Raw genomic sequence first — 15,126 nt, 5'->3', positions numbered from 1 at the left:
GCAGTTCCAACCCTCAGCAAGTAAAATACTGTCCACAGATGCCGCAGTCAGAGAGGGTAAGGCTACGGGTGCTGTGGGAGAGAGTCCGCCCGGCAGGGAACACCTCTCAAGAATACGGCCTGAGAGAAGACACTGAGGCAGCACAGTGAGGAGGGTGAGGGACCCTGTTGGCTGAGGCATGGGGTGCTGTAGGAGAGAGGATTTGAAGGGCGGGCTGGGAAGGTGGGTTTTATGCAGGCGTGAGCACTTCAAATGCCCTGGCGTAGGGAGTGTGTGTAACTAGACCCAGTCCTGTGGTGCTGCAGGCCTGGAAGATTAACAGCAGAAAAGACCTGCTTTAGGAAAATTCAAGCATCTGTGGGACCTTATCTTGGATGTTCCACAGGCAGCTCAAACTCAACCTATCCAAACAGGAGCCACCAACTGGCCCTAAGCCCGCCCTTCTCTTCCTCTGGTAATCTCTACTTTAGTGATCCAAATGCCCAACTACCCACCTATCAAAGCCAGAAGGTGGGAATCATTTGACACTCCACACCCTCTCTCTTCCTCCTCTAGGCCTGCACACTTGGCTATACTGGAATCACTGGGGAGTTTTTGTTTTTTTTTCTTTTTTGGAGGTTTGAACTTGAGTAGGACATTTATAAAAACCTAGACAGGGGCAGTGTCCTCCCCAGCCCAGGTGCCCCTAGGCACAGCACAAGAGACTACAAACGCAGCAGGGGAAGGTGGACACTCAGGGTGTGGGAGTGCAGGCACCCCCACTTCTGGCTCAGGGATTTGGGGAGTAAACAAAACCTACCTGGAGAAGAATTGGGGAAGAAAACCAGCAATTGCCTTCTGTACGGGTGGGGACAGGGAAGGAGGCACGGACAGGGGCAGGAGCATTTCACATCACTAACCTAACCTGGGAAACTGCAAGGGACCATCTTCGACTGGCCTTAAGAGGAAGACCAGATGGATGATGGGAGAATCCACAGGAGGGAGAGGAGGAGAGGGAACGTGGCTAGGGGGCAACAGCCCCTTCCCTTCTGGGCACAGGAAGGCAGCCAGGGCACCAGGTCCAGGCAGTGACCTCACAAGGACAGCACAGTTTTTGCAGCTTAGAGATCACCCACCTGCCCCCATCCAGCTACTCATTCTGTTTGCTCGCTGGTGTAGGGCCACTCTCCGGCCCCGAGGGAGTGGATGGCTCTGCAGCCTGGGGCCCTGCCTCTTCTGTGTCTCCTCCCTTGGAGGCAGCGCTAGCCTCTGCCCCTTTGGCCTGGGGCTCCTGGCTCTCAGGGGTGGCAGCAGCCTTCCCTTCCAGGGCAGTGCCTTCCTCGCTGCAGGCAACGATCTCCACTGGGGAGTTTTTAAATATATGGATGCCTGGGCTCATCCTCAGGGATTCTCATTTGATTGGTTTGGGAAGCAGCTTGGGCATCAGGATTTTTTTTAATTAATATTTATTTATTTATTTATTTTGCTGCATCGGGACTTAGTTGTGGCACATGGCATCTTTTGTTGTGGCGTGCGGGCTTCTTTCTAGTTGTGGCACGCAGGCTCAGTAGTTGCGGCACGTGGGCTCTAGAGTGTGCAGGCTTAGTTGCTCTGCAGCATGTGGGATCTTAGTTCCCCGACCAGGGATCGAACCCGTGTCCCCTGAATTGGAAGGAGGATTCCTAACCACTGGACCACCAGGGAAGTCCTGGGCATCAGGATTTTTATTTTTAATTCCCCTGGTGACTGTAACACGCAGCTAAGCTTGAGAACCACTGTGCCACAGCAAAGCAACCTCCAGCAGATGGTAAATCGTTCCCTCTTAATCATTCCTTTCCATAAGGCCTTCATTTTCCCTTGTTTGGATTGACACAATGACCTATTAATTGGTCTCCTAAAGGCAGTTTGGAAATTCAGTGCTAGGGTCTAAGAGCTGGGGAGTTGGGGATCTGGAGATTTGTCGGGGGGAGGGGGGGAATCTTCACTGACGTGACAGGAGCAAGAAGGAATTCATTTCACCAAAGGAAAGTGACACGTCAAGGGAGGACAGAGGAAGAGGCACCAGAGCAGACAGTGAGGCAGTGGCCAGAGACAGGAGAGACTTGGGACAGCCGGGTGTCTCAGAGACAAGGGAAGGGCTGTTTTTTGGGGGGAGTGGGCGGTCAACCATCTCAAATGCTGCAGAGTTCAAGGGTGATAAACTGACACATGGCCAATGAATCCGGTGACTGTGAGGTCAACTTTGACCTTGTTATACAAATTTCAACCAAGTGGTTGGGATGGAAACCTGAGCTCTGAAGAATAAGTGGCAGCTAGTAAGCTGGGACAATGAATAGAGACTAATTTTTTAATGAATATGTCACGGAAAGGAATGTACAAGAGGATGTAGCTTGAAAAAGTAGCAAAGCCAGGAAAAGTTTTTTTGGAATAGAGGAGGCTCAAGTAAGCAGTGGCTAGCTAGAAGAGAGGTCTTCAGAGAAAGACAGTCTGAAGATTCAAGGGGGAAGCTGGGGCAGGATGACTGATGGAAGAGGAATAATTCAAGGGCACAGGATGAGGAAAATACAAAGTATCGCAACAGTGTGTATGGGGGGGGTGGCGGTGTGCTAAAGCTCATAGGGAATGACTTCACTCTTGTTAGTTAACTTAAGTAGGAGGAATGGTGGTCTACTGAGAGTAAAAGATGGGACTTGAAGAAAGCAAAGAGGCTGAGTGGAGGTACTCTGGCAAACATGATAAGGAATTAGCTGAAGAGAAATAAAAAGAATTATATAGTAGGGCTATGGTAATTAAAATAGTGTGGTACTGGCACATGAATAGATAATCATTGAAAGAGAATACACAAAGTCCATAAACAGATACAAATGCATATGGGACTTTAATGTTATAAAAATGGCACTCTAAACCAAAAAGAAAAGATGGATTCTTCAATAAATAGTATTGGGACAAGTGAATAACCATCTGGATCCCTACCTTACATCTTATACCAAGACAAGGTCCAAATAAATCAAAGGTTTTAAAGTTAAAACAAAAAAACATGAATTATAAAAAGGGTTGAAAAGCTAAGTGGGAGAAGAGCTAAGGTGGATACTAAGCTCATAAAGCTTAATGGGTAAAAAAATTAATAAATTTGATTTCATAAAAATACAAACTTACTACAAGGTGAAAAAACCATCATAAGGGAAAAAAAAAAAAAACCCCAGATAATAGACTGGGAAAAGTATTTGCAACTCGTCAGACAAAGGGCTAATTGCCCTAAAATAGTTCCTACAAACTATTAAGTAAAAGACCAGCAATCCAATAGAAAAACAGGCCCAGGATACAAAAAATATACACAGAAAAGGTATATACACTTAGTTCTTAAACATATGAAAAAACGCTCAACATCATTCATAAAAGAGAAATGCAAATTAAAACAACACTGAAATATACTTTTTACAATCAGATTAAAACAGATGCTAACACTCATGCGGTTTCCCTGGTGGCGCAGTGGTTAAGAATCTGCCTGTCAATGCAAGGGACACGGGTTCGAGCCCTAGCCCGGGAAGATCCCACATGCCGCGGAGCAACTAAGCCCGTGTGCCACAACTACTGAGCCTGAGCTCTAGAGCCCGTAAGCCACAACTACTGAAGCCTGCGTTCCACAACTACTGAAGTCTGTGCACCTAGAGCCCATGCTCCGCAACAAGAGAAGCCATGACAATGAGCAGCCTGCGCACCGCAAGGAATAGTAGCCCCCGGTCACCGCAACTAGAGAAAGCCCACACGCAGCAACAAAGACCCAACACAGCCAAAAATAAATAAATAATTTATTAAAAAAAAAACAAAAACCCAAACAGATGCTAACACTCTGTGGCTAAGCACGTGGGGAAACATCATCTCACATGTCCCTGTGGAAAGGTAAATTAGCACAACCTCTAAAGAGGGTAATTTGGCTACATCTATCTAAATTACAGGACACATTCCCTTTGATCCAGAGATACCACTTCTAGGTTGTATCTTACAGCTATCCTTCCACTGAAGTACAGTGACATAAAGTATTAGCACAAGGTTACTCATTACAGTATTACTTGACCAGGATATGTGGGGAACAAGCTAGATGTCCATTAACAGGGGACAGCCATAAACAAGAATGATGATGTTTATGGACTGATTTGGGAGTATCTCTAAGATATATTAATAAGGGAAGAAAGCAATTTGCAGAATGAAGTGAAGAGCTATACTTTGCGCAAAGAAGATACAATGAAGCTGGATTTGACTGTGTATGTGTAAGATAGCGCTGGAAGGCTACTTAAGAACTGGGAACGCTGGTTGCCTCTGGGGAGGGAATTGAGTGTCTGGGTCACTGATGGGACAGAGATTTTTCACTGTACCTGTTATTTTTATTTTATTTAAAAAAAATTTTTATTGGGGTATAGTTGATTTACAATGTTGTATTAGTACTGTACCTTTTAAATCCTGAACTATAGGCATGTTACCTGTTCTAAAAATAATTTAAATTGGAATAAAATAAAAAAGCAAAACTTACAAACAATAATGTGAAAGATGAGAGGGCATGATCAACGTTAAACTGCTCAAGTCCTTTTATTTTTCAGGAGACAACTGGAGATGTTGATGAACTTTACAGTTCAGTCAAATGTACACAGAAAAATGTCAAAGGTAACCACTAAGACACTGTAAATAGAGTGTATAATTTCCAAATTATTGCAGCAGAATGGGAAAACTTGGGAGAAGTCATGTAAAATTCTAGTTTTCAGACTGAGAAAGTCTCACAGACGGAGACATTACAACCAAATGCAACGTAGGGTGGTGGACTGGATCCTGGAACAGAAAGAGGACGGTGGTGGAAAAACTGGGAAGTTCCAAGTAAAATCTGCTTAGTTTAGTTAATAGCATTGTACCAGCATTCATTTCTTAGTTTTGGTAAGTTTGGTAATCTTTACAATATTTCTGTAACCCTAGACTTTTTCAAAATAGAGTTTTTTAAAAAAGCTTTAAAAAATCTGGCTTTCTGGCTACTTTTTGGGGGGGTGGCGTGGGGGGACCGCACTGCACAGCTTGTGGGATCCTAGTTCCCCGACCAGGGACTGAACCCACACCCTCCGCAGTGAAAGTGTGGAGTCCTAACCACTGGACCACCAAGGGACTTCCCTGGCTTCTCTTGAAAATCGGGCAAACCTGGCCTGCATGCCCCTGCCCACCGCCCACCCAGGGGCTAGGCAGTGGCGGCCCCTTTACCTGGAATTGCGCTCTCCACTGGCAGTGTCTTCACTGCTTCCAGCTGTCACTCCTAGGCTGCTTTACTCATTCACGATGCATGAACTGCCCCCATTTGCAGGGATGTGAGTCTGGTTAGCATAAAGCGGTTTCTCAAGTATCAATCCCTGATCATCCCTGAGCATTAAACCTGGGAATCACCAGACCTAGAGCAAGGGAAATGCTCAGAGGTGCAGTTCCCGCCACATGGTTCTGACGAGGAATGAGGAGCCGCCACCTGGGGCAGTCACTGCCAGCTGCTACCCGATTCCAATTCCCCTTCTTTCTCACTGAGTCCCCATTTTCTCTGGATCAGCCACGTGCCTAGCTACACACTCAATTTCCCAAACTCTCTGGCAGCTACAGTGTTCATGTGATGATTCTGACCAACAATATATAAACAGAAATCTAGGGATTTCCCTGGTGGTCCAGTGGTTAAGACTTCGCCTTCCAATGCAGGGGGTGCAGGTTGGATCCCCGGTCGGGGAGCTAAGATGCCTTGCGGCCAAAAAAAACCCCCCTAAAACATAAAACAGAAGCAGTATTGCAACAAATTCAATAAAGACTTAAAAAAAAAGAAAAAAGAAATCTACTAGAAGGTCTTCTGGAAACAGAGGTCAAGAGGGTGGGGCAGAAAGGAGTAAGGAGCCGGGTCACCACAGCATCACGGAGCTGCTGAACTAACCCTAGAATGCCTGTCTCCAGACTACTTATTAGGTGGAAAAAAAAAATTTTTTTTTAATTTATTTATTTGGCTGTGCCGGGTCTTAGTTGTGGTATGCGGGATCTTTAGTTGCAGCATGGATGTGGGATCTAGTTCCCTGACCGGGAATCGAAACTAGGATTCCTGCATTGGGAGCGCAGAGTCTTAACCACTGGACCATCAGGGAAGTCCCTAGGTGGAAACATAAATGCCTATTTCACAAGGCGCTGCTTGCCAGATTTCGGTTTCGTGCAGTTGAACACAATCCTAACTGAAATAGCAGCAGGATAAAAGAGGAGAGTGGGACTGGGGGGAGGGGGTTGGTGACAGCACTGTAAAGGACCTCGGTGATCACCAAGAACAGTGAGTGACCGTCGTGGCTCGAATAAAATGCTCTACAAAAATTGGCGATTATCTAAATAACAAGGACCACAGATGCTGATTCTTCATGCTCCACAGAATTGAAAAGCCTGGAAGTGGAGGAGGCAGGGGCAGGTGAGTGGTGAGAGACCCTCAACCAGGCCTGTGGCTGAAGGGGCTACAGGAGGCTTCTGAGGAGCAGCGTCACGAGGATGAGCAGCACAGTGACAGAGGGGCCAGATCATGGGACACCCGGGAGCCAGAAGCACAGTGGTGGCACTGACCACAGGAGTAAGTGGATGAGGCTGATTAGAACAAACTGCTTGGGGATCCGTGTAGCCTGGGTGTCAGTGGACACGGGGAAATCACACAGGCTGTGGTGATGAGAGCCAGGGAGAGAGGGGTGTGAGGATTGCAGGCACACCAGGCAGGTGGAAACAGAGGAGGAAAAACAACACTTCCCTGTACAGATACTCGACAAAATATTTTCTCACACATTCCCTCATATCCTCTGACGCTCTGAGTGACCCTGGGAGATGGGACAGAGGTCACTGTTGGGACTGAATCCTGGAGGGAGGGGCAGGAGCTGACTGAGTTCCTACTGCATGGCAGGCTCGGCCCAATCCTCACAAGTCCCCACAAGGCCAGCCCCGTGGTCTCCCCTGGGCAGATGAGGAAAGTGACAAAAAGCCCAGGCCCGCCTGGCCTGACAGGCATCTCTCAGAGAACACACTAGAGGACGCAGCAGAGCACCACGGGGTGCAAACACCGCAGGGCCCAAGCCCAGCCCGGCCTCTGAGGAGCTGTGTGCACGGGGCCACCTTACACACCTGACGCTCGTGAGCCTCAGCTTCCCTTCCACATATCAGCTGGTAGAACGTTCTTTCACCATGACCAGAGGAACTCTTCTCAGTTTCTGGGGTGCAAGCGGTGGCCTCTTGAAATCAGATGGGATTCTGGGCTCTGGCTAGAGCTTTGGATTTGGGGCCAGGGTCTCTGGATTCCAGGTGGATGTTCCTTCCCAGCCCAGAGCTGTCCCTTCTGTTTATGACCTCTTAAGGACAGCAGCTGCAGGGGGAGGGAAGCTGCAGTCTGGTTGCTCTAAAACCCACACACATCCCTTGGGCTGTTGCTTATTTGGATGCAACCCCATGCTGGGGCCCATCCCTGCAATTTGCCGGAAGCCATCCATTTTCACACAGCCCTGGGTGCTCCATCTACAGCTGAGGTCTGCCCATCTCCCCAGCGCCTGCCCCCAGCGCTGGTCTCAGCTTGCCCAGACAGGAGCTGCTTTATTCCCCAGGCCCTCCCCCACCTCACCTGGGCGGCCCACAGGCTGGGTTTTCACAGGTAGCTGCCACCACAGCCTCCACTCTCCCTGCAGTGCACCCTGTTCCCTTCTTCCTTCCTTCAGTCCTGGCACTAAAAATAGCACCTGGCACTAGGTTTAACCTTTATGTGGCTGAGAAACCTTGGTTTTTGCTATTGCCACCCCCCAGCACTGTGCCAGTGCCAGAAACCCTCTGACTGTGTCACAGCTTTGCCCCACTTAAGAGGCTGGTGCTGTCCTCAGGACAAGGGTCCTGTAGCCAGAACGAGAGGGGTGCTGCTCTGCGGCCCTTGCACAGAAAATGGAGTCGCTACCAAAAGAAATTCTTACAAAAACAAATACCTGGGCTACTCTGATTCTGGCATTCACACACATGTGTTGTGTGTATACACACTCACAAAAGCCTGCCAAGCAAGCATCCCACCCTCTTTCCCCTTCTAGGAGCTAAAGTTGGGCAAGGGGCATGACTCTATCCATTTCCCACTGGGCAGGTAGATTTCACGGGCAGAGGTAGTTAGGAGCTTAACCCAAATGACCCAGAGCTCCAGAGAGGCCTGGTCTGGGGCTTGAGCGACCAAGCCACCTGGGGCCCTAATCCTTCCACCAAGTCCAGTTAACCTTGGGAAACAGAGCTTCCCTGACACCCAGCAGCAGGCTGTATGCTCTGAGTGGGGTTACTCTGTGTCAGGCCCCATTCAGCTGTGATGCATCCTGTCAGGCCTCTCCCTGCACCAGAGCCTAAGGTGGGTCACAGCTCCAAGCCTCGGGTCCACCACCTCCATCACAATGGTACCAGCTTCCAATTCTCCAAGGGTTTATAATACACCAAACTGTGTGTATACTGACACATCTAATCCTCACAATAGCCCTAAGAGTCGGGTGCTATTATTATCTCCATTTAACTGATGAGGAAACTGTGGCACAGAGAGGGAAAGTAATTGAGTCAAGGCCACACAGTAACTGGAGGAGCAGGACTTGAGTCCAGGCAGGTTGGCTCAAGTCTTAATCACTATGCTGTGCCTTGCATGTGGTTCTGGGCAAGACTGGACCAGAAGCTGGTAAGTCCTTGCTCTGTTGGATCTGGAAGCTGCTCTTAGTCTCAGTCCGGAGCCCTCATCCCTGAATCCTTTGTCTAGAGGCCAAGAACTGCTTCTGTCAAGAACACCCTGGTTAAAGCCCTTCTGAATACTCCCTGCCAGAAAATGACTGCTGTGTGCTAAAGACAGCCATAAGCTCTGGTCCCCGGCTCCCTCCCCAGCTCTTCCCACTCGCCTCACTGCAGCATCACTCTCTGAACACAGAGGCTCGCACCAGCCTCAGCCTGGAATGCCATCCCCGCCACTAGCTAAGGCCTACTTTCCTTCCAGACCTGCCTGCACCTCCTCCTTTAGGAAGCTCCCCTTGACTAGTCCTATTCTGTTCCTTCCCACTGCAACCCTGACTCAGGCTCTCCAGATCTGCTGTTACCACATCAAACTGCAACGTCTGTTAGCTGGTCTGTTCTCACCATGTTACCAGTTTCCCACACAATGCCCTCTATCTATCTTGCAGAGGTAGGCCCCCGGCACCTTGCACGGTGCCAGGCATTTAATGGGTGCTCAACGTACACTCTTTGAGTGAATAAACAGACTAAAAACATTAACCTGAGCCACACTGTGTCCAGTTGTAACAGTTGCCACTATATGAGTTTTCACCTATTACTGCCCTTGAGATGCAGTGAGTACCCCGCAGAAGTTCATTTCACAGGCTTCTGTGTCAGGCCTGGGTTCAAACCCCGGCTCTGCCCCTCCCTCTCTGTGACTTGGGGGAGACACTAACCCTTCAGTTTCTCAGCCCTAAAGCTGGCCTACTACCACCTAACCTGAGTGGGCCATCATGCGGATGAGATAACCACACCACAAATGCTTAACAGTGCTGGGTGTAAACACCTAACAAATGGGGCTGTGGCTACTGCTACTGTCATCACTCCTGGCTTGCCTTAGGGGATGACATGGAGCAAGTGATATTCCAGGTCTATTCCAGGGACCTAAACCCAGAATTTCCCAATTCCCTGCCTTACAACCAACGGTGAGAAGGGAGAGCTGACAGGGCGCCCTGCTCTGGGTTTGCGCTTCTTTCAGAGAGATGGGCCCGGACCCTTCTCCACCTCTGCCCCTTCCCCAGCCCCTTGGGACAACCTAGTAGCTGCATTTCCTCCTTCCCTCACTGCAGGGGGGTGAGGAGCAGCAGCCTCTGGTTACAGGGCAGAAGAGTGCCCAGGATCAGAGAGGCCATGGGAGTGGGGCCTGGCCAACCCACTCCCAAGCTTCCCTATCAGTCATTAACCCAGTACTGACCCAGTGCCCTGGGTTTCCAGAGCAGCAGCTCCACGGTGCTCTCTGCTCCCATTTGTCAATCTCGGTCAACCTACTCCCCTCAGGGCACGTGAGAGGCCTGTGTGGCCTTGGAATGGATTCACCCCAGCAGGTCCCCTGAGGCCAACACCCCAGGAGTAGCCTGGGAGCTGGGTTTTGTTTTGTTTTGTTTTGTTTTTTGCGGTACGCGGGGCTCTCACTGTTGTGGCCTCTCTCGTTGCGGAGCACAGGCTCCGGATGTGCAGGCTCAGTGGCCATGGCTCATGGGCCCAGCCACTGCGGCATGCGGGATCCTCCTGGACCGGGGCACGAACCCGCGTCCCCTGCATCGGCAGGCGGGCTCTCAACCACTGCGCCACCAGGGAAGCCCTGGGAGCTGGTTTTGTGCAGAGAGTATGGGAACCAGAGGAAAGTCTGCCAGGCCCTCCCCTCACCCCCCATTCTAGAATTCTTCCAGTTCCAACAAGAGCCAGCCTGTCAGCCCTGTGGAGTGGAGCTAAGCTACAATAAAAGGAGAAGCCGGCCTCCTTTTATCATACCTGAGAACGTGCCCAGAGAAGAGATCATAGTGGGCAGGAGGGCTCCTCAGCTGGGACCAGCGAGGGGCCTGACGGGCGGCCGGCTTCCGGCCACTCACCCCCATGCAGGTCAATGCGCCGAGCTGCCACGGACCGTCAGCAGCGGAGGACTGAGGAGATACTAAAAGTCTTGTCTTCACAGACAACAGAACCACAGCGATGTCAAAACATGCACATAATGCACAGGAACAAAGCCGGAAAGACATGACCCAAATTGTTAATGGGGCTTCCCTCTGAGGGGTGATTCTTATTTTCTTAACTATATTTTTCCGTGTTCTTCAAATTCTTTACAATGAGCATGGGATGCTTTCATGATGGGGGGAAGAGAGAGAGATAACGTTTAAGTGTTTTGAAGAAAGAAAACTGAATAATACACTGAAAGATACTGAGGAGGTGAAAGAAGGGCCTGCCCAGAGGCGAGCCAGGCCTCCTCTTGGCAGCCTGAGAGCTGAGGACCCTCCCTGCTCAGAGAAGTCTTTGGAGGTAAGGGCAGGGGTGCCAACGGGCAGAGGGCCACAGCTGGGGGCCTTTCCAGAACCTTCTCATCCGAGGACCTCAGGAGCTACAGCTGCTGATGCCGCCAGTGCCCTCCGCTCTTCCTCTGCTGCCGGCTGCTGCCAGCAGTTTTCATTCACTCAGTTAACAAATATTTGTTAAGCACTCACCATCATAAGCCCAACACAAACACCTAACTGTGAACGATGCCCAGGGGGCCGAAAGACCAACACCGCCACACGAGCCTAGTGTGGCTGGTCGGGGAGGGGGTCCCGAGGACGTGGTCCCTGACTAAGAGGCAGGCAGGTGGGGGGACAGAGACCCCAAGAAGGGAGGAGGATGGCACAGAACCTCTGAGGGGTAGAAAGAAGGGCCGCGCGGCTGGCGTGCCGAGAGCATGGGGCGGCCGGTCTGGCTGAGGCTGGAGATCACCTGGGGCCTCGAAGGGCAAGTGAAGGATGTGGCTGTTTATCCGAAGGGCAGCGGAGAGCCTAGGAGGGCTATGAAGAGGATGGGCAGGGTGAGAGCAGCATTCAGAAACGAACTGGAGATGATTTCAGCTGGATTCCGAGAGGCCACGGTGACAGCAAACCCAGGTGGGGTGTTGGTGGGAGCGAGAAGGCCACCTCCCAGAGCCCTGGAAGGCTGGGCTGGGTGCAGGAAGCAGCCGCCCGTTCCATTCCCGGGAGGATCCGGGCTGAGCAGCCAAGGCATGGGGCCCTTACACAGATTTCAGTGCGTCTCCTGTCACCTCACTGGCATCCTCACTGAGAAGAGCGTCAGGGCAGGATTAGATACTCCAAGATCCCTTCCTGCTCTGACTGGCCTGGGCTCCAGCCTCCCAGCACTGTTCTGGTCTTAGGGATTCCTGGCTGCGACACACACACATCTGGGGAGCAAATGTGGCACCTGGCACTGCTTGGCAGGAGGCCAACTAACACAAACAGCCCCCACATTCCTCGGCCCAACAACTCCATCCAAGCCCCCCAAACTTCTGACACCCAGCTCTCGCCGCCAGCACACCAGCCTGTGCCTCAGTGGCCCTGCTGTGTGGGGGTGTGTGGTTATGGGGCGTGCACTGGACACCGCTACTCATACCCCTTTCTTTTTACACAGAACTGAGACTTGGACATGGGCCAGCCCTTTAAAGTTCACAAGGCACCTTCATGTACGTGACCTCGCTTAGTGTGTTGAGCACCTACACTGGACTATTTCATCCTAACACTCTGGTGAGCCTGAGGGGAGCTCTAACTCCTGCTGCCATATGAACAAACTGGGTGAGGGGACAGAGGCTGGTGGCAAGGTGAGGGGCAGCGCACCGAGGGGCGGCCAGGCCTAGTGAGGGGGAACAGAACTCGGATCGGCCCAACTCTAATTGGAGGGGAGGAAGGCAGAAATGGGCATCAGCAGGGCAGAGTGACTTCTGAACGCCCCTGAGGGGAGAGGAGACACAGAAGAGCCCTACAGCTAAGTTCTGTCCAGGAGAAACTGTGACTCCCAAATTTAAGCTTTACCTAAAAGTGATCATGTCCTTTGACCTTGTAATTCCTCTCACAGGAAACTGTACCAGGCTGTTCGATGCAATGTCATTTACAATAATGAAACCAATTTTTATAACAACAAAAAAATATTCTTAACAATGAAAAAATACCAGAAATGACTCAATGCCCAATAATAAACGAATGGATAATGAATTAGGGCACCCCCAGAAAATGGAGTATTGTCCAGCCATTAAAATCATATTTCCATAGAATATTTAATAACTTGTTAAGTGAAAAATAGCAGAATACAAAACTACAGAGACAGCATGGTTCCCATAAAAATGACTAGAGAGGGACTTCCCTGGTAATGCAGTGGTTAAGAGTCGCCTGCCAATGCAGGGGACGTGGGTTCAAGCCCTCCCTGGTCTGGGAAGATCCCACACGCCATGGAGCAACTAAGCCCGTGCGCCACAACTACTGAGCCTGTGCTCTAGAGCCCGCGAGCCACAACTACTGAGCCCACGTGCCACAACTACTGAAGCCCACGTGCCTAGAGCCCGTACTCTGCAACAAGAGAAGCCACCACAATAAGAAGCCCGCACACCGCAACGAAGAGCAGCCCCTGCTTGCCGCAACTAGAGAAAAGCCCACACATAGCAACGAAGACCCAACGCAGCCAAAAAAAAAGGCTAGAGAAAGAGTGAAGTTTCCTTGTACAAATAGGGTGGTAGGTGATTTATTATTTTTATGTTGTTCTACTTTTAAAACTTTCTGTACTGAACATGTATTATAGTCATGTTACTTGACTCACCAAAGCATGGGATACATTGCTGAATCCTTTCTCCTTTATGTCTTTTCTTCACTTGGTTCCCAGGTTTTCCTCTGACCTCAATGGCTGCTCCTTATCAATCTCTTTTGCTGGTGCCAGTCAGCAATTTTCTTCCCAATCTCTAAAGGTCTCTTTCATTCTCCATCTACGTTCCCTCCCTGCATGATCCTATGCTGGCTCATGGCTCTCAACACCTTCAATATGCTCATGACTCCCCTATTTATTTCTCCATTCCCAGCTTCTCTGAGATCTCCACATGGATGCCCACTGATGTCACAAGCCTAACACATCCAAAACCAAGCCCTTGACATTTCCCCTAAAGTCTTTCTCATCTCAGTAAGTGGCAACTCCAACCTTCTAGATGATCAGGCCAAAATGTAAGAGTCAGCAAACCTGGTTGCCTCTGCTTTTAATAAACACCCAGGATCTAATCACCTCCACTGCTAGGATCCTGGTCCAAGTCAACATCATCTCTTGCCTGGATTATCGCAACAGCCTCCTAACTGGCTTCTCTGCTTCTGGCTTCACCCCACTACTCTCCACACAACAGTCAGACCGATCCCTTTAAGTCAGATTCTGTTCCTCCTCTGATCACATCCCTTCAGGCGCTTCCTGCCCATCTTTACACTGGCTTGGAGGTCTTCCAGAACTGGTGCCCCTGCCTGCTACCTCCCTCCCAGGATACTAGGCACCAGGCACACGGCCTCCTTTCTGGTCCTGAAAGCAACAGGCATAGCCTGCCTCAGGGCTTTTGCAGCTGTCCCCTCCAGCTGAAAATGTTCTTTCACCATGGCTTGCTGCCTCACCTCTCAGGGCTTTGCTCAAATGTGACAGTCAACCTGACCACCTGATTTGAAATCACCCCAGCCCACCCTTGGGTACTGCTATTTCTCTTCCCTCCTTCAATTTTCTCTGTAGCTCTTACCACCACCTGGAGAGAGAGAGAGAAAGAGAGAGAGAGAATGCGCATATACACAAATATTTATGTACACACACACACATACATGTATGTATGTAGCTATACATATGTGTGTGTACTTTTTTACTCATTTGTTAACTGCTTGTCTCTCCCCAAAAGAATATAACTCTACGAGCCAGAGATTTTCATCTGTTACAATCACACTGATCCTCAAATGTTAGAGAGAAGTGACTGGCAGGCAGTAATTGTCCCACAAATCTTGCTGAATAAATGGATAACTTCTTACAGCTGGAAAAAAGCTTTTCGTTCCCAGCCCAGCCTGAAGTAGCCCCGTGGATATCATTTGTCCTCAGGCTTCAGTTTTCACGGGGTATTTGAGCCTGCTCTCCAGACCATTCCAGTCAAAAGAGGAGCTTATCAGGATTACGACCAATTGGTAGAAATGGGTGGAGGGGAAAACACAGAGTCCAGAAGCAGCTGGCTGAGGGGGCCTGCTGTGGTCCAGGCAGCTCTTTTGCTAATCTGCCAGGTGACCTTGGGGGAGATGGTTCATTCTTCTTGGCTCCATTGTCCCCATTAGGAAGAAGTGTTGGGCGTGTCAACACACTGTGACTCTAAAATCCTCGCACAGGGTAGACCTAGAGAGCACAACCCAATGGAAGGAGGCCCAGGCCATTCACAGGCCTCAGCTCCTCTCAGGGCAGGAGTAGGGAGGTAGTTAACAAATCCTCAGGAGCCTTTAAAGTGTTTACACTCCAGTCCAGGAGGAAGATAAAACCAGTACCTACACCACCTTGGGGAAGGCTGCACACAAACAAGGGAAGGGGAGGAGGGCGGCTGAG

General features: G+C 50.1%; 1 protein-coding gene across 2 annotated transcripts in view; it reads right to left on the bottom strand.

Moving 5' to 3' along the window:
- Positions 1–15,126, bottom strand: part of PPARD (peroxisome proliferator activated receptor delta) — a 75,572-nt gene that overhangs the window by 13,459 nt on the left and 46,987 nt on the right. The gene's annotated exons all lie outside the window — the stretch shown is intronic.

The sequence above is a fragment of the Phocoena phocoena genome, chromosome 10, assembly GCF_963924675.1.
Source record: "Phocoena phocoena chromosome 10, mPhoPho1.1, whole genome shotgun sequence".
In the NCBI taxonomy this organism is placed as follows: Eukaryota; Metazoa; Chordata; class Mammalia; order Artiodactyla; family Phocoenidae; genus Phocoena; species Phocoena phocoena.
The sequence above is the reverse complement of the archived record's forward strand: the minus strand, read 5'-3'. Positions and strand labels throughout refer to the sequence as shown.